The sequence below is a fragment of the Sphaeramia orbicularis genome, chromosome 4, assembly GCF_902148855.1.
Source record: "Sphaeramia orbicularis chromosome 4, fSphaOr1.1, whole genome shotgun sequence".
Taxonomy (NCBI): domain Eukaryota; kingdom Metazoa; phylum Chordata; class Actinopteri; order Kurtiformes; family Apogonidae; genus Sphaeramia; species Sphaeramia orbicularis.
This window is the reverse complement of record NC_043960.1, coordinates 16441520-16469080: the sequence shown is the minus strand read 5'-3', so window position 1 is coordinate 16469080 and position 27561 is coordinate 16441520. Positions and strand designations below refer to the sequence as shown.

Below are 27561 nucleotides of genomic sequence, written 5' to 3'. Positions count from 1 at the left end.
AACAATTATGTCGTACTCGGAGGAATGTTCGTTGGAAGTCTTGGCGTTATATGTGTAAATGTTATGCCGTAATTAATTATAGATGTAACAAATTAAGCAGGAATTTAAAAAGGCTGTAGAAATCCACTTGATCTTTGCTGGAATTAATATAAAGATATCTTTGCAGCACGTGGAGGGTTCAAATTTAAACTTTTTGAACTGTTAGCGTCCCAAAACACACAAATAAATGTACCAAAGACTAATAAAAGTGGGATTAGCGAGACATGATTCCTTTAAGTCTTATTCTCAGCTTAGAGCAGAAGCTGTTATGTTCATGATGTTAACGCTTTAATGCACTGGTGTCAAACATGCGGCCCGGGGGCCAAAACCGGCCCGCCAAAGGTTCCAATCCGGCCCGCAGGATAAATTTGCAAAGTGCAAATTAGAGCATCAAACTCAAAAATAATATTGTAATAACCTGTAAATAATGACAACACCAATTTTTACTCTTTGATTTAGTGCAAAAAACATTCAATTAAATTAAAAGTTTACATTTACAAACTATCCTTTAACAATAAAATGTGAATAACCTGAACAAATATGAACAACCTGAGATGTCTAAAGAAAACTGAGTGCAATTTTAACAATATTCTGCCTGTTACTAAGTGTTTTGTGCCTTTGTAGATCTGATCTGTAATGCATATGTATGAATGAAAAGTCGAGGCAAAATATTGATAAGATTGTACTTATATTTCTTAACAAATTTCATTTTTTTTCAGGTTATTTACATCCTTTTTGTTTGGATAGTTTGTAAATGTAAATATTGGCATAAGTGAATGTCATTTTTTTGTGCTAAAACAATTTGGAGTTGTCATTATTTATTGGTTATCATGCTATTATTCTACTGGTCCGGCCCACTTCAGATTAAATTGGGCTGAATGTGGCCCCCGGAAGAAAATTAGTTTGACACCCCTGCTTTAATGCATGAGCACATTCCATGCAATCTGACGTATCTACATAAACAGAGTAATCAGTTAATATTGATATTGTGTTTTTCCTGCTCTCACTGTAATGTACGACAGTGTGTTTATGCTTGTAGCATTGGGTCCAAAAACAGCTCCATTTGGTGCATCAAAAAGCACTTTCAGCTTCCACTTTGACTATATATTATACAGGAGGTGAAACTGCCGTGCTCTACATGGTGCATGTTGTGTTTACAGTGACCTTGTTCAGAGGGGAGTGTATGGTGTGTTAATAACAGAAAAGAGCACCAAGGTCATATTAAAAGACTGTTTAATCCTATCATCCAACAGGCAGCTGTCCAAAAAGCTGATGCAGGAGAGCAGCCGATCACTGAGGTCTCTGTTCCACGTTCCTCTCTCGCTCTCTTATCCTTATCTTTCTTCTTTGCCTTTTGTCGCTCCATCCTCAAACAATCCACTCACTTCATCCTGCACTTCCTGGAATACCTCTAAAACCCACTTTTGAGTCATATCCCTGATAGTTTTTTTTGGGTTTTTTTACACGCTCTCTGTGACAGTCTATAAACATTCATTGGTTTGATACGAGTCTGCGTCAGCTCGGTAATCACGTTATCACCCGTACAAAGCTATCAACTAAGCCTTTTGTTATCAGCTGCCTGGATGATATCAGATACGTGACATTCCCACCAAACAAGGACATCATGTCACAATCTCAGCCTCATGCAAACACATGCTTTTCATCAAACAATATTTAAAATGCTACTACTCTGAGCAGGAAGCTCTCACATCATCTAAAAACAACAAATCAAATGTTGAGTGTTGCAAAAAGGAATGAGTTTTCAATTCAAGCAGTAGGAAAGCGCTGGGCTCCAGTGGATCCACTCAAATATGATTTTGCACAACGTGGGCCAGCAATAACCTGCGGCTGTTTGGAACCTCTGTATAAAATGAAAGCTCTGTTTGTTCCGGTGAGGTCCTCTCAATGGAATTGTGAGAGAAGTGCAAATGATGGGGGAATAGATTTTCCTACACATGAATGTAATGAGGGCTTGTGCTTGCTGAATAGGCAAATGCCAAGAATAATATTGGAAAAGATGGCATTATTTAGCAAAAAAAAACAAAAAACAAACAAACACATCTTGCCAATTACACTGTCAAAGGTGCCCTGCCACATGTATGTCATTACTTTTGTGGACATGTCTGAAGTTCTACCATGGACTCTAACATTTTTTGTAGAAAAAAATGCTTTGATTACCAAGTTTCCATCCATTCTAACGTGGTATAGAAAGCCTGCTGGAGGACTCAGCTCGATTTGTGCCAGTTCTCATGAATATTCAACATGCTAATCTGCTTGACTCTGATTAACTAACAGCTAGCCAGTCAGAGCCTGGATTTTCAGCATCCTTTACCCTGTGCAACAAGTAGAGGAACTGCTGGAAACCTCTCTTGTACGGCGGGCCTTACATGGAATTTTGACAACTTCTAACCTGTATCCACTGGACCCCCTCTACTGCTCTATGGGCTCCCCGGGAATGCTGGGCCCCATGAATTTGTCATGTTTACCCCCCACCCCCCACCCCCACCCCTTATGGTGCCCCAGCTTGCTGTATATGAAAACTATCACTAAGCCTCACAAATTCTGTGGGCATGGTCTCTTGAATAGTAATGAGCTCAGGCATTAACACATCACACTGACCAGCTTTAATAATTGACCTGATTTCTCCGCTAATTTCTTTTCAGTGTCAATAGCAGACAGAGGAGGGAGCGGTTCATTTTTAAATTCACTCCATAACACAAACACTATGGACTGAACATATTTAAAAAAAAAAAACAAACAAACAAACAAAAAAAAGTAAAAATGGTTTTGTGTGGCAGGGTACCTTTAAATAATTGTTTAGCGATTATCTGCCTCAGAGATTAAATGTGCTAAATCTCAGGCAACTGACTATTTTTGGTCATTTCCACACACATTACAAGACAGTGATAGCAACAGTCCCAGTGAGGACAGTGAGTCAACAATCTCAGGTCCAATGTGGTCTGCAGGGTCTGTAAGGTCCACCTCTGCATGAACAGTGAGTGTACCTGCTTTGTTAGGTACCATGAAGTAATGGTACTAATGTAAGGAATGATGTTCAAAGGGAGAATGTGGATGTGGACAGGGGTCTGGATCAGCACTAATGTTGGTCTAATGTTCTGAAAATGTTCTAATGTTCTAAAATGCATGTTCCTTTCATGTTCCTTGTGTTTTTCTTGAATTTTTATATCCTTCTTGGATATTTTTTTGCCACTTATGGTTTTGTAAAGCACTTTGGGCACCATGAAGGTGTGGAAAAAGTGCTATATAAGTGCAGTCCAGTTACTTATGGGCAAGGGACCTTGATTTTCTACATGACAATTAAAAATGTTGAAAAATTTCACAAAAGTACTAAGTCTTCCAATACTTCCAGTCCTCCAATACCACACTAAGGCTGAAATTTTGCATTTCAAAGTATTTCTATGAGTACCCTGTAAAGGGTTAAATAAAATAAAAAGGAAAACAAATAACAAATGTGCTGGTTAGCTGATGTTTTCAATGCATATGGTAAAATTTATATTGGCTTATAATACATTTATACAATACATTTATAAATCTTCCCCTAGAAAGAACATGTAAATGAATGAATGAATGTTTTGTAACTTGCAGACAGTGTTTTGAAGTAGATCTGGTAGCTCTGAGACAAACATTCCTTGTAAGTAAAACCCATTCTATCACTATTTCAAAGAATTTCACATTTTTACCCAAGGCTGTATCTCTGATATTACAGCCAACCAGCATTTTTGACTGATTTTTAGCTTACCAGCCGACAGGCCATAAGCTATTGTCGTCATGCAGCGTCCGTTGTTGTCATCGTCGTCTGTCGTCCGTTACAAAAATTTCAATCGTCTTCTTCTCTGAAACTACAATTCCGATTGACTTCAAACTTGGTATACAGCTTCTTTATGATGATGTCAACAAAAGTTAGTGAAATTATTTGGATCGGGATCTGATTCTGGATTTGGAGCGACTTTGAAAAATTTCCCCATTATAAGAGATAGGAAGTGGATCGATGCAATAACTCAGTAAATATAAATGATATCCAGTGTAAATTTCTACAGTCCAGCCCTGATGGGGAGATGACCAAATCATAATGTCCACATGCTGATCAGGATCTTCTTCTGGATCCAGTAACTTACGGAAAATTTAACATGGGCTCTTATGGGGAAAAAATTTCAATCGTTTTCTTCTCCCAAACTATAGTTCTGATTGACTTCAAACTTGGTATACAGCTTCTGTATGATGATATCAACACAAGGTATTGCAATTATTTTGATCTGGATCTGATTCTGGATTTGGTGCGACTTTGACAAATTTTCCCATTATAACAGATAGGAAGTGGATTGATACAATAAATCACTAAGTATCAATGATGTCAAGTTGGAATTTGAATTTTTTACAGATCTGATTGGAATATGACCAAAGCATGAACTATTTCTGTAATAGAATAAATAAACATAACTGGGTGATAATAAATGGCATCTGGATACATTTCCCAAAGCTTTTAATTTGGCCGGTAAGCTACAAGGCCATTGGTCCTATTTTTTCTTTACTAGTGAGTCAAACCTTGTAAAGTTTCTCTACTTTTATTCTGAAAGCATTGTACTTGTGGACCAGTGTTACTAATAAATTATAAAGACTTAATACATTGGTTTTACATAGTGCTTTTCTAGGTACTCAAAGACACTTAATACAATAAAATATATACAATATAATACTCACCTACATTTTCACTATCAAACACCATTTTATGTCTAATGTTTTCAAAATCTCTGCTCAGATTGTTATACTATTCCCAGACACACTTTCAAGCACCAATTTTTGGCTAAATTAAACACTGTATGAGCTTTCATAAGCATTTATCCCAGCTTTGAAAACATCTGTTCCAGTGCCCTCAAGGTTTAGAAATGACTCTCTGGTGGAATTGACAGTCAGCATGTGTTCCCCTCAGCCTTGTGATATGACACACAATCTTTCTTTAAAACCTTCGCTAACATAAATGAATAAATGAAATAAATGATTCAGTCGTTCTCTAAGCAGAGAAAAAACAGCCATAGCAATTTTTCTTTTAAATGACTCTTAACACAAGGTCCTTTTTATTACAGGAGCAAAGTCTGGAAAGTTTTGTGGGGTTTTTTTTTTTTTTTTTTGGGATGTGTTTGTTGTCTGGCAGTTAGACAGAAAATGGACAGTCTTAAACAAATGGTGATTTGAGTGAAGTACAGCCAACAGTGGATCAAACTCAACATTTTTAACGCCCACCTCCTGTCATAGTGACCATGTTCACCACTGAATATCAAATACTTGAAGTGCAAAAAAAAAGCGTGTGATGACTAGCACCACACTCCTCAGGTTTAAAGGCTGATCAAGAAGGACTACTCATCCCTGCATGCGATTTTTTGCTTTTTTTTTAGGCCAAAACTAAGGTTCTGTGTGGGTGATATGAAAGCCTTTTTTTTTTCTTTTTTTTTTACTTGAAAGACAAACTAACAGAAAACTACAACTGAGATACAAAAAAAAAAAAAAAAATCTGAAAACATGACTTTGGAAAGAGTTCTCAGTTAGTGAAATACCAGAGGAGTGTTTCAGCCTCCATACCTACAGTTTCACCGTGCACTCTGTCTGACAATTTGCATTACACAGTTTCTTTTTCACAAACTACTTTCTGACGCTGCAACATCTCACTGATTTCTGTTTATTTCACTCCGGTATCTGCTCACAGAGGCTGTAATTTATTCAACAAAACACCATAATAAAACATAGGTCTCACATTGGTCTCTCTTTACTTTGCTGTGGAGTGGTGCATTTGACAAAACGACAGTATTCCTCCACTATGGAAATTAGTCCCAGTTTAAAAACCTGTTTAGCAGCATAAGCCAGTGAGTTATAGATGCTAAATAGTGGATTTCCAGGTGTTTATATCACCATTATTCCAAATATCAATGTGTATTTTAACCTGATAGACATGATAATGTATCGCAAAACAATGGATTCGCCAATAGCAGAAGCTTCATACATATAAAACCAAGTTATGATCGGAAAACAGCAAAGATTAGACACAATACATAATCACTGCTTCTAGTGATGTCCCGATCTGGATTTTTTTTTCTTCCAACACAATTTTTTTTTTAGATTAGTTTCGTCGAAACCAATCCGATACTGACTTTTTACAATGAATTTTTTACTTAAATTGGGAGTCATTATTTATAGGTTATTATGCTATTATTACCTCTGCCAAGGAGGTTATGTTTTTGCTGGCGTTGGTCTGTCTGTCTGTCTGTGTGCAAGATAACTCAAAAAGTTATGGACGGATTTGGATGAAAATTTCAGGAAATGTTGATACTGGCACAAGGAACAAATGATTAAATTTTGGTGGTGATGGGGGGGGGGGGCACTTATCTGCCTTGGCGGAGGTCTGCGCTCTCCGAGTGCTTTTCTAGTTTTACTTGAGATCACTATTGGGCTGAATGTGGAACCTGAATTAAAACAAGTATGACACATTTGACTCTTCATAACTTCAGTATAATTTTTGCACTTTCCAAATTCATACTGTGGGCCAAATTAGAACCTCTGGTAGGCCGCTTTTGGCCCACGGGCCATATATTTGCCACTGCTGTAGCACGTCTATGGACAGGTTCGTCCAGGTGTTGCATGGGGGTGCGTTCTGTGCCGTACGTTAATGACGCGCAGATCAGCGGGTTGGGTCCGGTCAAATAATTCCACAAAAGCCCCATGGGTTGAAAAAACCCCAACTCATGCATCACTACTGTACCTTAAATTGAAAGTGAAACTTAGACGCTTTACTCATTCCTCTAAGCCTCCTACTGTTGTGCAGCCAATTTTCCTTTTCCCTACCTTTGGAAACTTTAATTTGAGGGGGCAGGATGTTTCTTTACCCCGCCCCAGAACCGGGCCCAGATCAGCCTGATCTCATGACTAAATCCGATCCAATCTTTTAAAAAATGCCAGATCGGCAGCCGATACCGATTTTTAGATCGGATCGGGACATCCCTAATTGCTTCATAATATGATCTTTGTTTTTGCTCTTCTTTGACTCGTTCAGTGACTTTTAGTGGGAAAATATTACTTGTACTGTTGGATTCGGGTGGTGTTAGCTTAACGGTGCAAAGTTTTGTCTCATTAGTCTTTTATTTAATGAAATTATTCACAACATATGCTGGTCTTGGACTGTTAGCTCATTTTAGATATTTGCCCATTTAACTGCTTGTTGTTTGGATTGTGTTCTGTTTTCCAGAAATTGGTTTTGTTGAGCTTTTAACTGATGTTCTTCTGGTTACTTGGATGTATAGATTGTGAATATTGCCACAAGCCTCGTGTAGCATTACCATGGCAACACAGACTGAAGTATGGCTTAAGAGGCTACAAAAAGACTGGCATTAAAACTGAAGTCTAGGTGTTTAACTCAGTTTGTGTTTTTCTTTTTATTATTGTCTTTTGATTCTAATATTTAATGTGTAGTTTGTGCACACTTGATGAAAGTTAAAGAGTTAAAGTAAAAAAGACAGATAAATGTTGATTCAAGTTTCACCCTATTATCTAGTTTATTTTATTTAGGGTTTCATGTCCTTTTCGTAAAACATAAAACACATTTTGATACACTCTGATGAGGAAATTGTTTTTCTTCAGATGGTAAAATAAAAGTCAAAGTTGGTGGACTGGAGATAAAGCAAAAGGGAAAATATTGGAATAACTTACTTTCATCTTAAAATGTTCTTCCCTGAGGCATGATGTTAAAAAGTCAATGGAATCATAAAACAGTAAGTCAAAGGCATTTTTCATTACACTCACTACTGGTGATTACATTAAGTTATGACACTTAGTGTGGGCTTGGCATATCCTCAGGCTGTTTGGACCTTTTTTTTTTTTTTTTTTTTTTTTTTTTTTTTGCCCCAATTTTTCCCAAATAGTTGAGAATCATGGTTTCATAGTAATTTCTCCTTGATACTCCAGTAGAAACACTGTGCCACTGGGGGAAAACTCATGCAAATTCGTTCAGTCAGTGATAATTTCATAGAAGCAGTAATTGCAGATATTCTTGACATTATCAGAAGTAATTTTCAAATTAAGCGATTGATTCACAGACTTCTCGAGCCAAATTAACTAAATTGCCAATTTCCACTTTGAGTTAAAATCCCTATTTACATTGCTATAGAGAACATCCGAAACATGCTTATTTATTTGCCTTTTTCTTCTTCTTCTTTTTTTTTTTTTTTTACCAATCTGTTAGAGTTGCGATGGGGAGATTGATCTATCTTCGCAGCGTCTTTCAGCCTTCACTGCAGCACTTGGTAGAACTTTGTGTAACTGCCAGAATCACACATTCCCTCCTGAGATATGAGCCTGGCTACCGACTGCAGTGTTGGATCTTGACTCTCACCCTGTCTTTTAGAGGGTACAGTGAGCTTGATGAGATGTGGGAACTCCCAAGCCTAATCTTTCTTGAGAATTTGAGCAGCCGTTTTCATCGGAGACGGGGACAAAAACAGAGCGTTCGGCCCCTGAACATCTGGCCGTTTATTGTAGGATGCCAGAGCTGTAATGGTCACCTACCTCAGCTGTGTGTACAGATGTATGTGTCGTTTTCCTACAATTCATGCGTGGAAGAATCACCAGAGCAGATGCTTTCAGTTGGCAATGCAAATGTGCAAATGAAACGGGCCTGGTTGTGATATCTTTGAATACATTTGAAGGAAAACTATGGGAAAAAAATGGAGGTAAAAACTTTGCGGGAGGGGGATTTGATTAAAACATTAGAATTTCTTCAACAGGATCCACTGTGCAAATTGTCTGCGAGCCAACCCCAAAACCATCCTCAAAGTAAGGAAACAGGAACTGATAAACTTTACATCTTCCCCTTCGTGCTGACTAATGAGGTTTTTGGCCCTAATTAACCCAGTTATCTTCCATCCTACAACTGTCAACAATACCTCTCATACCAGCGCCAGGGGTAAAACGCAGCCTTTGTGAAATTATAATATGACTGCTAGTTGCACTCATCCGGCTGTCTTCCGAACAAATACAAAGGATGAGCTCCCATGGTGAGAACACATCAAAGACTAAAAATGTCACTATGTAGGCGCTCCGTGGACATGCATATACAGTTTGGAAAAAAAAAACAAAAAACACGTACAGTTCTGCAAAGATGCAATTGAAAGTTGAAGATAAAGGCAGAAAACAGTAGCTGCATCAAGGACAAATGACAGTATGTACAGTATTCTATATGTTTATGTTGCACAATTAATTGTAGACCTGCTGTTCTGTGTTCGACTGAATATATACTGAACAAAAAGGGTCCACTAAGAGCATAATGGGTTTACAAAGAACGGTTTGCAGAAGGAGAAATCTGCTTTAAACCATAAAGACCCAAACAGCCGCTGGAAACCAAAGTCATGTACTGATATAAAATAAAAGTTTAAGAACTTCTGAACCACTAAACCTATTAATACGATGAAATAATTTGTGTAAAATACAGTTTGTCATCTTTTCATGGTCATCAGATATACCCCGTTTGGATGTTCAGAGGCTTCATAGTTACCGTGGAAACACTGTCATCTTCTACAACATTGATTCACCAGTAAAACCCATGGAGTTGGACCAATGACAGTGGATGAACACACTTGTTTATATGTTCTCCAACTGATACCTTTGCTGAAAAAGTCATTTTTTTTCTTCAGTTTTCTCTGTTTCTGATACAATAACCCTCAACCTTAAACTGAGCTTTGATGAACATCTACATGATCAGTAAATTAACCCTTTCATGCACACTGGTCACTCCAGTGGACAGCTGTTCAAAACTGTTCTCTAGTATATTCATGGATTTTGTTGTTTTAGTTCCGTATCAGCCAACAGAGTGGACGCGTATGCATCATCTCATACACTGCAATTCATACCATTACTGTAACTTTGCTGGTCTAGATAAACCTGATCTGCAGTAAGATGTCTGAGAGTAAAAAAACTGCTAATTGTTATTAGACTGTAATTAACAGGTTTTTTGTTTTGTTTTTTGCATATTATCTCCATGGAGGTATGTTAAAATGTGAGAAAACATCAGATTAGCAGCATTAAAAATGTTTTTATTTCATTGTTTTCACACAGTATATCAGTAAATACATGTTTCTTTGGTTCTAAAACTAAATGCATGGTGTCCAGCTAAGTGGACATTTTTGTAACTCCATAAAAATAGGCTAACAAAAATCAATAGAATTATTATTTCTATGCCTAAAGAGGGATGAAAACACTCAGGAAAAAAAAAATCATGATTAAGGTTTTCATAATTCATGCATGAACGGGTTAAATATAGGAAAATACCTGATTTTCACTGGGAAAAAAAGCAAAATATATATATAAAATATATATAAAAAATGAGAATAATATTATAATAAATTGTGTTAAATCAAGAGAAAAATTAATTTGGGATGTGCCACAAATATAGCTCTGGGTCTTTATGGGTTAATGTAATGATAAAAAAAAAGGACTCTGAATAGTAAAAAACAACCTGAAAAAAGTGGTAATTTGTTTTAAACCCATAGAGTTGGATCAATGACCGTGGATGGAGATTTTTATTTTTAGATTCTGTTATTGATATCTTTGCTGTAAAAGTCACTTTTTCTTCAGTTTTCTCTTTTTCAGATACAATAACCCTCAACCTTAAACTGAGCTTTGATGAACATTCTACAAGATCAGTAAATGAAATGTAGGAAAATACCTGATTTTCACTGGGAAAAAAAAGCAAAATATAGAGAATAATATTATAATAAATTGTGTTAAATCAAGAGAAAAATTAATTTGGGATGTGCCACAAATATAGCTCTGGGTGTTTATGGGTTAATGTAATGATAAAAAAAGACTTTGAATAGTAAAAAACAACCTGAAAAAAGTGGTATTTTGTTTTAAACCCATAGAGTTGGATCAATGACCGTGGATGGAGATTTTTATTTTTAGATTCTGTTATTGATATCTTTGATGTAAAAGTCACTTTTTCTTCAGTTTTCTCTGTTTTTGATATACTGTAATAACCCTCAACTGCAAACTGAGTAGGGCTGCACAATATTGGAAAAAAACTGACATTGCAATTTTTTGAAACCCTGCGATATATATTGCCATATGAAAAACTACTTAAGAGGATATAACAGCTGTGTGGTGCCGACGTAAATGGTCAAACAAATTAGTTGTGTTTCCTCTCGTAGTGGCGACACAGAACAAGTGTTTCAGTATCATCCTTCTTGTAGCTGAAATAATTCCAGATAACTGATGTTGCTTTTCTTTTTGGCACCAAGTCTTCATTTTCGGAGATTTTCTCTTGTTTGTTGCTCATTTTTAATGTTACCAGCGACTCACTTCATGTGCAGGGGCGTGGTCTGCTTTGACAAACTGATTAAGAACGACTCTGATTGGTGGATTGCTGTATACAGTGTGAGTTAGATACCCAAGTTGAAAATAGATGAGAACACGTTGAGCTCATTTGCCTCCTACATTGCACGACCTGCGATGTGACTACTGCGCACACGTACATTGTGATGACGATGCTCAGATGATATATTGCGCAGCTCTAAAACTGAGCTTTTATGAACATCTACATGATCTGTGCATTAAATTTAGGAAAATACCTGATTTTCACTGAAAAACACAAAATACAAAAGATGATATAATAATGAATCACTTAAATAAAGAGAAATATTTATTTGGGAAGTGCCACAATAGGAGCTCTGGGTCTTTATAGGTTAAACCAACATTATTGCAGATATATCTCCTCAGCTTCCCTGCTCTTGTTGGAAATGAACTATCTTTAACATTACTAGAAGTCTATTATTGCTGATATTTACATCAAGCTCAATGTAGTTTTTCAGTATATCTAGAAGTGGAACACTTCAGACTGAGTGCATCATCTTTTTTATGAGCTTTTATTTACAGTATTTATGTATAATGTTATAAATCAGCCATTGTTTAGCTAACTCTTGCCTTGTTGGTCATCCCTATTGAACATCAAAACAAACCTGAGTTTTTGTAATAAAAATACTAATAGAGATAATCACTCAGCTGTCATTTAGATACACAGGGTTTACGTATGGGGTGTTTTAATCAGAAGTGCACTAGTCCTTTTATTTCAGCCAGCTGGATGATTGGTCCGTACAGCTGCTGTATGGAAGGACAAAGTATGTGCAGTATTTCATATATGTTTCTAAAGTTGCGTGAAGTGCAGTTAATTGTCGCCCTGCTGTTCTATAGAATACTAAATGTACAGTGAACAAAAGAGGTCGACTGATTGACCGACTGGTATTTAGTTGATTTTTAAAGAATGGTTTAGGGAAGGAAAAATCTGCTCCAGATTGTTGTTATTGTTGGATTTATCACCTCACCCTCCCGACTCCCTACAAACTGTTTGAAATTATCTTTGACATTATTAGAAATCTATTACTGTTGACATTTACATCAAGTTCATTGTAGTTTCTCACTACATTTGAAGCTGAAACATTTCACACAGAACCCATTTTCCTTTTTTGATCTTTTCCAGTGGACAAACTTATCAGACATTATTGAGTTAAGTCATGTCAGTGCTGATTATCAGTGAAATGTCCTGTTGTTCATCTCCATTGAACACCAAAACCTGGGTTTTTGTAACAAAAATACAGATAATAGATATTATCATTCAGTAGTTGTTTAAGTACACAGATACTTATACATGTATTTGTATTGGGTATTCTGATAAAGTGCACTAGTGCTTTTGTTTCAGTGAGTTGGACAGTAAAATATTACCTGGTTATATTTTTAATATGCAACAAAAAAAAAAAAACTCCGCCTCTCACACATATTTTAGCTTCTTTTGGCATCGATCCAGCTGATGTCATCATGTCTATGCATGTGCTAATGTCAGCATATCAATTGTCTCTATATATGTGCCAAGTTTGAAGTAAATTGAAACAAAATTGATGTTTTTATAGATATTTGAAATTTCACCCATTATAAGTAAATGGGAGAAAAAAATGTAAAAAATTAATTAAAAATTTGAACTTTGAGCTACTTTTTGCAAAATGTAATGACATTTACTCTGGGTCACTGGCGATCTATAAACCAAATTTGGTATGAATTCAACTAGTAGTTTTGCTGCTACAGACATTTTAAATTTGGCCAATTATAAGTAAATGGGGAAAAACATGATTTTAAAAATTCATTAAAAATTTGAACTTTGCCCTACTTTTCCCAAAATGTAATGAGATCTATCCTGGGTCACTGGCAATCTGTAAACCCAATTTGGTATGAATTCATCCAATAGTTGTGCTGTTAGAGTACTAACAAACAAGCAAACAAACCGAACCAAAAACAATACCCCATGCCTCCCTTTCTGGGGGGTATAAAAAATAAATAAATTGTGAATGAGGTGTTGGCACACCAACTGCTGGTTTGACAACATATTCACATATCAAGACATTTAATGGTTATAAATCAACTAATAGCTGTTTGAGGAGGTTCTATGACACAGAAATAAAGTTGCCCATAAATCTTTCTATACACATACTTATATTGCTTTTGTTGTTCAGCACACTTGTGGATCTAATTTCGGAATGAAAGATCACCCTCTAAAAAGGTAATTGTTTCGCCCATGACATTTTACATTCAGCACATCTTCCACTCACATTTAGAAAACAGACACTATGAATTAGAATTTCATGCAAATTAAATATTTTTTTTGTTCAGTGAATAGGTTTGACTTAGACTACAGCGTATTTAGCATTTTGGGTGCAATTTTCTTACAGGTTCTTTGTATGTAAATGAGTTTAAATCAAGTCTCACAACAAAACATATTTGCATTTCTTATTTACATGGGGTGAAACTCATCAAGACAATAGATTTTTATGCATTTATTTGAAGAGGACTAACATACTCTGCTGTTTTGTAACAAGCCTGCCATTAGCACAGATATTACTTTCCAGCAGTTTGTTATAACATCTTCCTGTGTGGAAAGCAAAACTGTCCCACACATTCCTTCTTATTTAAAAATCCCAATTAACACTCACACTGACTCAAAATGAGACAGCAGCTTATTAAGGCGGAGAAACTGTACAGCACACAGCTTCTGGGCCAGCATGGCAACAGATCAGGCCAAGAAACCCTCAATCTACACAGAAAGCAAAATGCTAATTTGGTTGCGAGATGCAAAAAATAAACACAGCAACCCTCCTTTTTCAATACAGCGGTGATTCATTAAGGGAGACGATTAACAATCAGCACGACATCGTCACACACGGACATCAAAAACTGAAATAAACACGCAGAGATAATAATAAATAAATAAAGTTGCCTGCATTTCAGTTCAGACGAATCGATTCAAAACAAAGCTAAAATCTGAGTCAATATCGACACGATTATTATAAATTCAGACTGTGTGTGTGTGTGTGTGTGTGTGTGTGTGTGTGTGTGTGACATTCTCAGACTGCATACAATGTGTGTGTCTGTGTTGTCCTTATGGCAGCAATAGGAGATTAATTATTGACTTGAATCCAATCAATCTCTCAGTTGGTGGTCTCTGTATGTGAAGGTTTACAAGTTGAAAATGTTCAAATTGTGCTTTTTTTTTTCTTTTTGTCGACAAACATCTTCTAGTAGAGTACCATAAAAAACCTAATCTGAAAGCAAATAGGGCAGAAGGTACTTTAATAATTGCTACCCAGACTGTAAACTTCTCGCTTGCTTGTTTTTTTATTTGGGTGCATATCACCGAGTGGCTGCAAACATGCAGAGAAAGAAGCTTCCATAAATCACAGTACAAAGACTTCTTCTGTTGGTGGCCTTGTACGAACAGGAACAAAGGTGGCTCTTGAATTAAAGGCAAAGCTCACTGAACTGACTTCTTCAGCACATAAAAGCATAAAAAAAATTAAGCATTCTTTCCATTCTTACACCCTGTTCTTACATTGATACTGTATACAAGCCTGAGTTTGAGCCTGAACCTTTTATTTGACAATAATGTGAAAAAGTTTGGTACATCTAACTTTTAAGTGGGGGTACTGTATTTGCTGGTGGTATATTCACAGCAACATTTTAATGGAAAATTCCTGTACACTAGGGTAAGAATAGAATAGAATAGAATAGAATAGAATAGAATAGAATAGAATAGAATAGAATAGCCACTTTATTTTCATTAAAAACAACAAACAGCTGTGGCAAAAATTATTAGACCACCCTTGTTTTCTTCAATTTCTTGTTCATTTTAATGCATGGTACAACTAAAGATACATTTGTTTGGACAAATATAATGATAACAACAAAAACAGCTCATAAGACTTTAATTTCAGAGCTGATATCTATCCATTTTCCATGGTTTTCTTGATAATAACCAAAATCACTTCAGTTCTTACATCAATAGCTATGGCATTGTACTGACAAAAACAGTGCTTTTAGGCATTCCATGTTTTCTTTTCTGTCTGTTTTGGTCTCATGATACACACAGAAGTTAGTATTTGATTGTATAACCATTGTTTTTGATGACTTTTGATGGTCTAATAATTTTTTTTGTGACTTTATACTAGCTAGTGTATATAAATAATGGAAATTTCAGTGCACTAATTCGCCATCAGACTCAAACAAAATTCAGAATAAAAGACAGAATGTAAAAATTAAGTATCTAAATATGAAATTTTCACTTTACATACAGTTATAAAATAATAACAGACAGCCAGTATTGCACTGCCCTGATACAGTCGCGGAAAAACACTATTAGACCACCAAAAGTCATCAAAAACAATGGTTATGCAATCAAGTACTAACTCCTGTGTGTATCATGTGACTAAAACAAACAGAAAAGAAAACATGGAATGCCTAAAAGCACTGTTTTTGTCAGTACAATGCCATAGCTATTGATGTAAGAACTGAAGTGATTTTGGTTATTATCAAGAAAACCGTGGAAAATCATCTCTGAAATTAAACTCGTATGAGCTATTTTTGTTGTTATCATTATATTTGTCCAAACAAATGTACCTTTAGTTGTACCAGGCATTAAAATGAACAAGAAATTGAAGAAAACAAGGGGTGGTCTAATAATTTTATTTAATGAAAAAAGTTCATAAGGTGCATTGTGTGGTTGATAAATAAGGTATATAAAGGAGGGGGGGGGGGTCCTAATGGAATTGCCTTAACCTCAAAACAAAACATAAATAATTAACCAAAGTTTTATTAATCACACAGCAGTTTTCATGACAGATCTTGCGCTCTTTACATGTCCAAAACAGGATCTTACACTTTGCATTTAAAGGCAGCATTAACTGCATAACAGTATTAAAACCATTTGCATATTATTACTATAATTATTATTCGGTAAGTGATTTCTGCCATAGAAACTGGTTTTACCCATAATTATTGTTAGTTAATAGTCTGACTCAAATCTGTATTAAAAAAGGCTTGAAAAAAAAAAAACACTCTTTTCATATATTAGAGTGAACTTAACTGTAATATTATGTGAAATGCATTACTCGCTCTAACTTTTGTGTGGATAATACAGCAGTAGGGTCTCTGGTCTATCTGTTAAGAGTGTGTGTGGGTGTGTGTGCTTTTACAGAATATGTTCAGACTCAAAATTCAATTACCAGTTGCTCAGAGAGAGATTTTGGTTTAATGCCCCAGTCAGTCTTAATCTGAGATATTCTATTTTAATGCCAATGTCGGTCTCAAATCCCTCAATGAGTCATTTTTCCCCCTTTTCTGATTTTCTTCTATTTTGCTTTTCTTCTCATCCTCTCACTCTCCTACTCTCTCTCCTCTGCGCTATCACTTTAGATTGAAGTCAAACTTGTCGGTTTGCTCATTATCATAAAATAATGGGCTGTGGATATTGAGCAGATCCCGGTAAAACTTGACCCCAAAATACCACCAAAGCTGCACAGTCAGTCTTTTTACTTCAGTCTACTTTCACCGCTTTAGTTTCTATTTTTTTTTTTTTCTTTTTTTTTTTTGCTGGTGTTCCTTTATAACTACAAATCATTTAATAATAGACATAATTTCACCTCTTCCCATCCATTTGCACTTCAGAGTAAACAACACTAGTTACTGAAGTAGCTTCACAACACTTGAATCCACCCTCTTTTTTTTTTTTTTTGCAAAAACTAACCAACTAATCTCAATTTTGCCTCAAACTGTAACTCCATTGAATCCATTATGTTGTGTTTACTGTGGGAGGAGGGCGGCAGGTCTCACTCCGTTTCCTCCCTCCTCTCCTATTCTTTTCACAGCTGTCACACCTACGACTGATGCCTCATCCGGTCCTATCACGCAACCAACACTAAATGTAAGAACAAGGAGCTCTCTCAGGCATGTAATTCCTCCTGTTGGCATTAGTCTAGAGGCCTATAGATGGCTCCCTGCTCCTTCACAGCCACTGTGTAACAGTCACAGTCAAAGTGTTTTTCAAGCTCAATTTATCTTCCCTCAAGTACTATATGTGTATCACATGCAGCCGATCTTGTCATTAACAGGTTGCCAGAGATACAAATTCACACAAAAACAAACTCCCATCAAATCAGATGAATGACAACACCCCGCCAGGCATTTTCACATGACACAAAGTGAAATCTGAAATTGTGATGAGCTCTTTAGTTTTTGTTTTCTCTTTTTGTACCGCAGGTGACCGATACAAGGAGAGAAATCGCTTTTTTCATAAGAGGAGACAGTGTGCCTTTCAGGCCTGGATACGGTCGGGTTCACCAGTCTCCCAGGATAGATGAGGACACCGCTGAACACTGGCCCTGTTGTGGCCCTATAAACAGTCTGAGGCTTTGGCACTTCTGCCCAACACTGGCAAGTGGCAATGAGAATTACAGCAGTGATTCACTGTTTTTTTTTCTTTTTTTTTTTTTTCTATCATAAAGCTCTGCTACAAAGCTACCTTACTGCCACTATTCTGGTTCAATATAAAGTCACATTTAAAATACTGCAAATAACACCTTTGGTCTGCCCTTGGGTCAGTGTGATTACATTTGCATTTTTGCAAATGTTATGTGTTTTATTCCAGGGCATTTGGCTCATTTTCAGAGCTGCAACCAATGATCCCAAAAGGCTGCCCTGACTCATGTGCCTTCTTTGAGGGTGACGCTTGAGGGTGAAATGTATAATTATCAAATCGCTGGGACTTTTTTTTTCTTCTTTTTTTTTTTTCCCCCAGCTGAGAAGGAGTTGGTGCTTCTGCCTAACTGATGCAAACCATCTGTGCATACATCAGTGTTAGACCTGATCCTCCACAGTCATGAATGCCAATACACCCTAAGGAATGTAGATTAGAGATGTTTGTTGGAAAGGTGTACAAAGGGTGCCAGAGTGGGTAAGGGGAGGTGGAATGAAAGCGGCGGTGAAAGAGCGGGTAGATGAGTCTGATTGTGCTTATGTGTATACTGACAAGGCATGAAATGCGATATTCTGAAAGCCTTTTTGAAAGCACCAGCACTGTGTGTGTGTGTGTGTGTGTGTGTGTGTGTGTGTGTGTGTGTGTGTGTGTGTGTGTGTGTGTGTGTGCGTGTGTGTGTGTTACTGTGCGCGCGTGGATGTGTGTGCATGCTCCTATGCGCAAGTGTGATGCAGTTATGGTATTTGTGCACATGCATGTGTATTATAATTTGTCTGACTTTCTGTTTGCATTGTGGCCAAACCTCTGAGAAGCATTTGACACAGAACAGTAAAGGTTCTATCCAGGTCAGACACCGCTCTGATGGGATGTGAGCATTTTCCACATGAATAAGCACAAAACATCCACAGGTAGGTTAGACCATTGTAATTTCTATGTCCCACCTATAATGAGAAATGGACAGAAATGCATCATGACATGAACTCACCGCGGTTTGAAACAGGAGATAAAGTTTAACTCAGTATGTTCCATTCTCTTGCTGGACCCCAGCTTCCGAAAAACGTGAAGAAACTCATTTCACAGTTTGTCAGGGTTCAATAGCAAACTCCGCGGAGGAAAAACACCACTCCAAAAACACACTCTCCGAGATCCGAAAGAAGCTGAAAGTGATCGGCGAAAGAAGGCTGCTCCGGACCAATCCGTCTCACGGTTCTACACCGCTAAGAAACTTTCAGAAAGCAGCCGAGGTGCACCAGAGGCGAACGGCGGCTTATCCCAGAGGAATTCACCGTTCCTAGAAGTAGAGGATTTTGACCTTTGTGGGGATAATGACTTTACAAAATGAAATCATCCAGCAGGAGATGTAGTCAAGAGGAGAGACGAGTGGAGCAGGAGAGAGAGGATGAAGAAGAAGAAGAGGAGGAGGAGGAGGAGAGGCTGGGGAGCGCAAAGGGGATGTCGATTAGGACAAAATGCGTTTGCGCATTGGTTTCATCCAGGAACCGCCGGTTTCCAGAGTCAGGCAGATGCACCGGAATGCCGCTGCTGGGACGTGATCATCAACCCCACGAAGATGCTTAAATATCCCGTTATGAATTCCTGCCCAGTGCCGTTTTTCTCCTACTTGACCCGCCTACTCCGTACCGCCGCGTGCAGGAGCGCAGGAGCGGAGGAGCCAGTGGAAAGTGGAGGTAGGCGTCCAGCAGCATATAGCAGGCATGGGCGCCTCAGCTCTCCCCTGTGCCCCTCTCTCACTTAGTCACATGTTGAAGACACAAGTAGCCTTCTGTAATAGCTGCCAAAGGAGGGTAGACTAAGGTAGGAGACGTGGAGAGAATGATAACAAAGGTTTGTCAACAGTCCTCACTTTAAATGATGCACTGGTGCGCACTGAGGGAGATTACACTCCTGCAATTAACTTTATGCCCCCGTATAGTGTTTTAATGTCGCAGTTATTTATAAAGACATTGGCAATGGAATTAATTGAATATCTCCTTTAACTGCCATGGTCCACTCCGAAAGGCGCCTCCAGGGAGGACGCCAAACATTTAAGTCCTTATCTGTCTGAGCTGTCACGTTAGTTGGAGGAGCTAAGGTGTTGAGCATAATACCTAATCCTCTTTGGTTATGTCTTGTGGAGCATGCCTATGCATGAACCACGAGTCATTAAGTGGCACTGCAAAGGGAGCTGTGCTAAAATCACCATGCAGCAGAGACAGTAGTCACCGGGTGAATGAATAGATGCTGGCATTTTCATAATGACTATGACAGCACACATTACAGCTACACAGATCAGCGCTATTAAAGTGTATGCCCGGCTACCTGATTTCATTTCAGATTGCATTGATCAAAACTAGAGCCAGAGCGTGTAGGACTCGAACTAGTTAAAAAAAAAAAGACATTTTCCTTGGTTATTTAATGGGATTCTGTTGTCCTGCAGGAACAATTAGCCTAAAAGACAGTGTTACCAAAAAAAAAAAAAAAAAAAGAAAAAGGGCATCAGTGTTTTATTTGGGACCTTTCTGTGAATCATTTAAAACATTAAATACACTCAGAGATATTGTATGTGTACTGTGTGTGGGTGTTTGTAAGAACCATGTGTAAGTATAAGATTACAAGCGTCATTTGGAATCATCTGCAGTTTAGAGAATTTGTCACATTTCATCAGCTTATTAGTTGAAATTCCACATTTTATCTTTGGAAATTTCACCTTTTCATGCATGAATCATGAGAAAAAAATAAAACTTTTTCAGCTTATTTTGTACTATTCAGACTCTTTTTTTATAATCATATTAACCCATAAAGACCCATAGCTATTTTTGTGGCACTTCCCAAATGAATATTTCTCTTTATTTAACCTTTCTTAAGGGACTTAACACAATTTATTCTAATATTATTCCCTACATTTTTGCATTTTTTTTCAGTGAAAATCAGGTATTTTCTTTTACTGATCATGTGGATATTCATCAAAGCTCAGTTTAAGGTTGAGGGTTATTGTATCAAAAACAAAAAACTCAAGAAAAACAGGACTTTTTCAGCAAAGGTATCAATAATAGAATGTAAAAACAAGTGTCTCCATCCACTGTCATTGATCCAACTCCATGGTTTTACTGGTGAATCAATGTTGTAGAAGATGACGGTGTTTCCACGTTCACAACAGAGCCTCTTAACATCCAAATGGGTCATATCTGATGACCATGAAATGATGACCAACTGCATTTTACACCAATTATTTCAAGGTTTTGATAGGTTTCGAAGTGATTAAACATTTTAGATCAGTAGATGATTTTGGTCGAGGGTGGATGTTTGGGTCTTTAAGGGTTAAACATTATGTGCTGCAATGTTACATATACTCTGTAAGATCTGTGTCGGTAGTAGCCTAACCAAATAAAGTGTCTATTTCATGTAATGAGTATATTATTGTGACATATTCTTGTAGATGGTTAGACATGTGGGTGGCATTCTTGGATGACTTTTTACCTCACAGTTCTGACACCAAAAAGAAGCAACCAACTCTACCCAGATACAGCAGGAATTAATCTGTGAAAGCAATCAGGGCTTATAATTCTATGGGCACAGCAGCATCAGTGTGGTGCTAATTAACCCAGTTCCCCGTGTATTTCAGTGTCCATTTAGTATGCGGTGTTGTGCTGGAGCTGTCCAAGGTTCTGAAGTTGATTTATGTCGCGTCCCAGCAGAGATTTGTGCAGATTCGGTGTGACACAGACTCCATTTTATATTCCTAACTGCCAGTTCCGATCAGGATGGTGCTGCAAAAAGTGACAACTTGTTAGAAAAATGTCATTAATTTAACCATTTCCTTAAGTGTATTCATCCATCTGTATGGTACATTAGAAAAATGACAGTGTTGTTCCCATCTGTGTCCATTTATTATTCATATGAAACTGTTCTAGCATGGTGATGGTGGTTGTTACCCCGCCTCCCAAAGGGAAGTCAAGGGGTATTGTTTTTGGTTCGGTTTGTTTCTTTGTTTCCTTGTTAACACTCTAGCAGCAAAAATATTGCTTGAATTCATAACAAACTGGGTTAATAGATTGCTAATGACTCAGAATAGATCTGATTACATTTTGGGAACAGTAGGTTGAAGTTCAAATTTTTAATTAATTTTTTAAAATCTGTTTTTTTCCCCATTTACTTATTATGGGCAAAATTTCAAATGTCTGTAGCAGCAAAACAATTAGTTGAATTCATACCAAATTGGGTTGATAGATTGCCAGTGACCTGGAATAGACATCATTACATTTGGGGAACAGAAGGTCAAAGTTCAAATTTTTAATGAATTTTTTAAATCTTTGTTTTCCTCATTTACTTATTTATAATGGGCAAAATTTCAAATGTATGTAGCAACAAAACTATTTGTTGAATCCATACCAAATTGGGTTTATAGATTGTGTGTGACCCAGAATAGATGTATTTACATTTTGGGAAAAGTAGGTCAAAGTTCAATTTTTTATGATTTTTTAAAATATTTTTTTTCCTCCCATTTACTTATAATGGCTCACATTTCAAATGTCTGTAAAACATCAATTTTGTTTCTATTTACTTCAAACTTGGTACATATATAGAGGCAGCTGATATACTGACATCACCACATACATAGACATGATGACATCAGCTGGATTGATGCCAAAATAATCTATAATACGTGTGAGGGGTGGGGTTTGTTGTGCCTGGCACCACTTGTTTAAGATAGGCTCATGGATGGGGTGCTGTCCATGGTGCTGAAGGACCAGCCTCCACACTGCTTCAGCCTCAGATCATCTGTGTTTAACTTTTACATTAAAAGCTTCTTAGATGCTTGATGTTATAAATCATCCACTGCGACGACTATTAGCACAACCCTCCAAGAGTGCCTCTTTTGTGTAACTACAAACAAAACGTAATAATTACTATCCACTTCATATAATTGTGTTTGTATGACAAAAACACTTAAAAGTCCTCTGAAGATTTTTTATTTTTTTTCCCCTCTCCTTTCTCAAAGTGGCTCTTTGTCAGAAATCGTGTCCCTTTCTTCTCGGCCACGACCTGCTAAGTACTGTAATTCCATTAATTTCGCTATCAACCATTAATGACTTCCATTAGCATATTAATGAGTCATGTTCATGAAATGGATCTCCATCTTGTCTGGTGGAACTGGAGCAGCCCAGTGGATTTGCTGCTCTAGTGTCTGTGATGAGAAAGGCTGTGTAACTAATTTACACCTTAAGCACAGTCTCATTAGAGGACCTGGGAGTGTCTGGAGAGCATCACATTCATTTAAGCTCAGCGACTGTCTGTCTGCATTGAAATGTTCCTCCAACAAGAAGAAGACCAGTGTCACAAGTAATATTTGGCCTTTCTCACTGTCATATTTCATTTTCTAATGCCAGCGTTCGGTTCAGAATGGAATTCAAATCCAAGTCAGCGGTGACTCATTCTTAAATCAGAAACGTAACCTTTTTTGAGGCTGTTCCGTGGTTCTCTGATGTCACATTTTTGACAATAGCGGCTGTAGTGCACGGAGTAGGATTTATGTTTTCCCCCGTATTATTCTCTCTAGCCTTTGTACGTCTTTAGTGTTGCTTTCCGGCTTGACTGTCAGGCTCCTGCGATCTCTTAAGGCAGTTCATCCACGATCACACACAAGCTGAAGCCCCTCCATAATTTGACCTTAGCCGTCTCCGATCTCCCTCAGGCAGCCATGGAGGACAGTAGATTCAGATAACTCCATTCCACTGGGCCTGTGAAATGAATTTAGGTCTGTTCAACTAAGAGCCCATTCATTTTAGCTCCATTTTACCGTCTATCATTTTCCCCCAGAATACCATCATACCAGCACTTATCTATTCTATATTTAAAACAGGCAGGATTATTTGGTGCAAGGGATGAATATACCTCATACTTCATACAGATTACCTCAAGCTATCTTGTGCTACGTTCTATCTATTGCTGCTCTACAGATTCTCTATTAAAATATAAGCTTGTGCCAGCAGTATTATACCCTGTTTATTATGGTATATGCTTATCACTCAGTAGGCAGGACAAAAGGATCATGAAAAGTAAGACTTTGAAAATAGAATATTTAAAGGTATGTCTCATCATGCAAAGCAAACTGCGATGTTTACACTTTTATGCCTTTAAGATGCCAAAAACCATGCATCATTACCAGATGAGGTGTGGGCAGATATATGCTCTGAAGCCCATATGGTCACTAATTCCAGTTCATGGAGAGAGTTCAAATGGAAAATTGTCATAAGATTTTTCAGGACACGAGTTAATTTCAAAAATGAGCCCTGTGAACCCTAATACCTGTTGGTGAAATTGTGGGGCTCACTTGGGGAACCATACCCACATATTCTGGATGTGTGTTAAGATCAGACCTTTCGGGGATGATATACACTAGTCAACATTTGCTAGGGATCAGGACTATAACTTTGCTATATTTGGGGGTGTAATTCTGGAAACTTGAAAATTTACTTTCCCAGTGGAGTACAGCCTGCAGATGTGGATGGTGGCCACACACATTACTGACATCACACCGTATGTGTTTCAGAACATTCTGAGTGGTTTCAGTGAAAACAAAATTGGAAGAGTAATTGTTGTGAACTCTAATTTCTAGGGTTGTATCACCCTTTTGCCAGAAAGTGCAATAAAAATTTATGTTTTTTTACCTTTTGGTCCATTTTTCTTTACATGACTAGCCAAAGTACACACATAATATATGAAGTCACCCAAAATATTATACAACATCAATTATTGTGCAAATATAAAACTGATCCCTAGCGAATGTTGACTAGTATATTTGTCACTGTGAACACAGTTTTCAACCAAATATTTTCTAAAGAGTTAAAGTTAGATATTTTAGGTGTAATCCCAGAAAGTTTAGAGGGAAATAACTGAAAATACCTTTTGCGAATTTTGCTAACGGCAGCCATTAAATGCATCACTATCAAGTGGTTGAAACCTGAACCTCCCACATATAACATTTGGATTGAGAAAGTGAGGGAAATCTATCAGATGGAACAAGTTACTTAGAATTCAGGGAGAGCTATTTACAAACAGATGGAGTCCCATGATTGACCTTTTAATGCAATAAGCATTCAGAAGTGGTCATCTACAAGGAAGTTTTTTTTTTTTTTTGTCTCTTAATAGTGTCATTCATGTTTCATTTGTGACTAATTGTAATCAATATCTACTGCAGATATCCATATTTTTTTTCACACATGCCATATTTTTTATTTATTTATAAAGTTTATTTGATAGGCTCATTGCAGATTACATAGTGTAATTTATACCTGTTACAAACAAGCTGTAGTAACTGATGATTCACATCAAGAGATTATAGCTATTGCTAGTTTCCATCTCCAGTCCCTAGTCAGGCTTTTAGCAGAGAAAAGAAAGAAAGAAAGAAAAGTAAAAACATTTAAGGCTGCATAAAATGACAATGCACAATCACAGATGTTAAAGAAAAAAAAGAATAAAACACACACACATATATACACACACATACATACATACACATACTGGGATGTTTGATTAAATTTGTTTATGTTTGTAAAATGCCTTGTATATGTGTATGAACAAAACTACATAAAAATTACATTAAAAAAAAAAAAAGAAAAAGAAAAAAACAAACATGCATCTTTGACCTTTACTGAACCCATTAACTCCTTATTGTGTTCTGGAATAAGCTTAATGATGTATTCAGAGTTAATGTTTTAATCTTCCCACATTTTTCATGAAATCATAACCTGTAATAGGATCATGTTCCCAAATGCGCCTTGCTGTGTTACTTATTATACCAGCACATAACACTTTGTGTAATGGCCAATACAAGGCTTAATGATGAGTCTGATGAGAAGAAGAATTAAGTTGATACCAGAGGGTGTGTTATAAATGGGAGATAACCTTGTTTTGGACTGGAAACAACAACAGTAATACTGTGATAGTAATCAGTGTTTTCATTCAAGATATTATCATGGTACGGTAGCTTTACTGCTTCACAGTGTGACTGCTGTTTCGGAGGGATTGTAGAAATGATAAAACAACTGTGGAAAGGATCAGGATGGTAAGCTTCTGTGCTTACCTTTCAGTAAACACAAATGGAAGTCAAAATCTCACACAGATATTATGCCATACTTTTTAAACAAAATATTCATATTTTTTTTTCTGTGGTGAAACTATGGGTTTAAAATGCTTTGGAAAAACTGAAAATACAAATTGGATTTTCTTTCTGCAGTATGAGAAGTAATCTCAGGACAGTTAACTCCCTGGACAGCCTTGAAAAAATGAACAGAGATGTCTTAGTGCCCTTAGGTAAAGCACTAAAGTAGATAAGTTGTTCATTTGCCAACAAAACACAGTTTCAATGAGCATTTGACAAAGTATTCCAAGTATAACCACTCCCCTGCTGCTGTTGTAATGTATTCTGTTTTTAACATGCCAAGCCAAAAAAGTTGAATACACTGAAAGACAAAAAAACAAGTAAAAAACACAGAATCTGCACTCGGTACTCATCTTTGTAGTTACCATTTTAACAGAGCCGACATTATCAGTAAGTTCTTCCTCAGACAAAAAGTAGGAATCGAGAGGTTTGATATGGATAGACTAGGACGCCTTTTATACCTAGAGTTGTTGCCATATCACCGCTGCCATGGAGGAAGCCTATCATTGAAACCCAATGAACAGATAGGTTGGAGATTTATCAGAAATGATATAGTGCTGTGAATGAGGAAGGCTATGGCTTCTCCATTACCCATCCATCACCGGTGATGTATTGCAGATAAACTACTAGGCAGCAACAAGCTCGTGCTGAGAGGCTGACCTCGTTGATGAAAGCAAAAACTCCCCCATGGCCATCGCGGCGCACACAGCCCCCTCTTTTCAATACAACAGTCAGTGCTTGTCTCTGTACAAGGGAACTCATATCAACACTATTACTTGTTGGGGGTGCTGTGTGTGCACTGACAGAAAAGAACAAACACACAATTTGTCTCCAGACGTTGGGTGAAAAGTCCTTCTGCTTGACATCAATGCTTGAAGGTGACGCCAACAGACAGCTTCCATGGCTTCTGTGCATCTTCATAAGCTTATACCCTACACTGTAGCACGTTTTTGTAATTTCTACTGTAAAATATTACAGGTGCTTCTTGTTCTAACAATTTACAAGGTGTAAATGTATATTGCAATGCATTATGGGTAAAAAAATACAGTAAATTCAAGCATTTGTTCACGGTACCATGTTGTAAAATTACAGGATGGTTGTGTTTTCTGTTAATGATAAAAATTACAGTTACACACGTCGCTTTTCCATAGGACAAATGTGCAAAACTTTGCTGATATTTACTTAATGTCAAAAAAACAGAAGTGTGTAATATTGGTTTTTCCATGAAATGACAAAAATGCGATTATTTGTTTATTTATTATTTTGAGATGACACGAGAAGTCATTCCATAAACATGGCAATGAAAATAAATATCATGTTGATTTACAGATATATTCATTATTATTATATATTACCTCTCTATCCTGTACTAAATTTTAAAAAATGATTCAGTTTTCTGGTGTGTCCACACATACCACACCAGTTTTCTTTTAAAACGCGTTTTCTTCGCTTGTTGTAGCGCCCATCAACGTGTTTTTTTTAATTCACGTGACTCTAGTTGCGGAAAAAGGTCTGT

The 27561-nt window shown here is 37.0% G+C and overlaps 1 protein-coding gene across 1 annotated transcript in view; it reads right to left on the bottom strand.

Annotated features, from left to right (window-relative positions):
* LOC115418673 (BMP/retinoic acid-inducible neural-specific protein 3-like) overlaps positions 1 to 19519 on the bottom strand; it is a 113870-nt gene extending 94351 nt beyond the window's left edge. The window contains exon 1 of the mRNA XM_030133218.1: positions 18870 to 19519. The gene's annotated coding sequence lies outside the window, so the exon portion shown is untranslated. The remainder of the gene's footprint in view (positions 1 to 18869) is intronic.
* Between the last annotated feature and the right edge of the window lie 8042 nt (positions 19520 to 27561).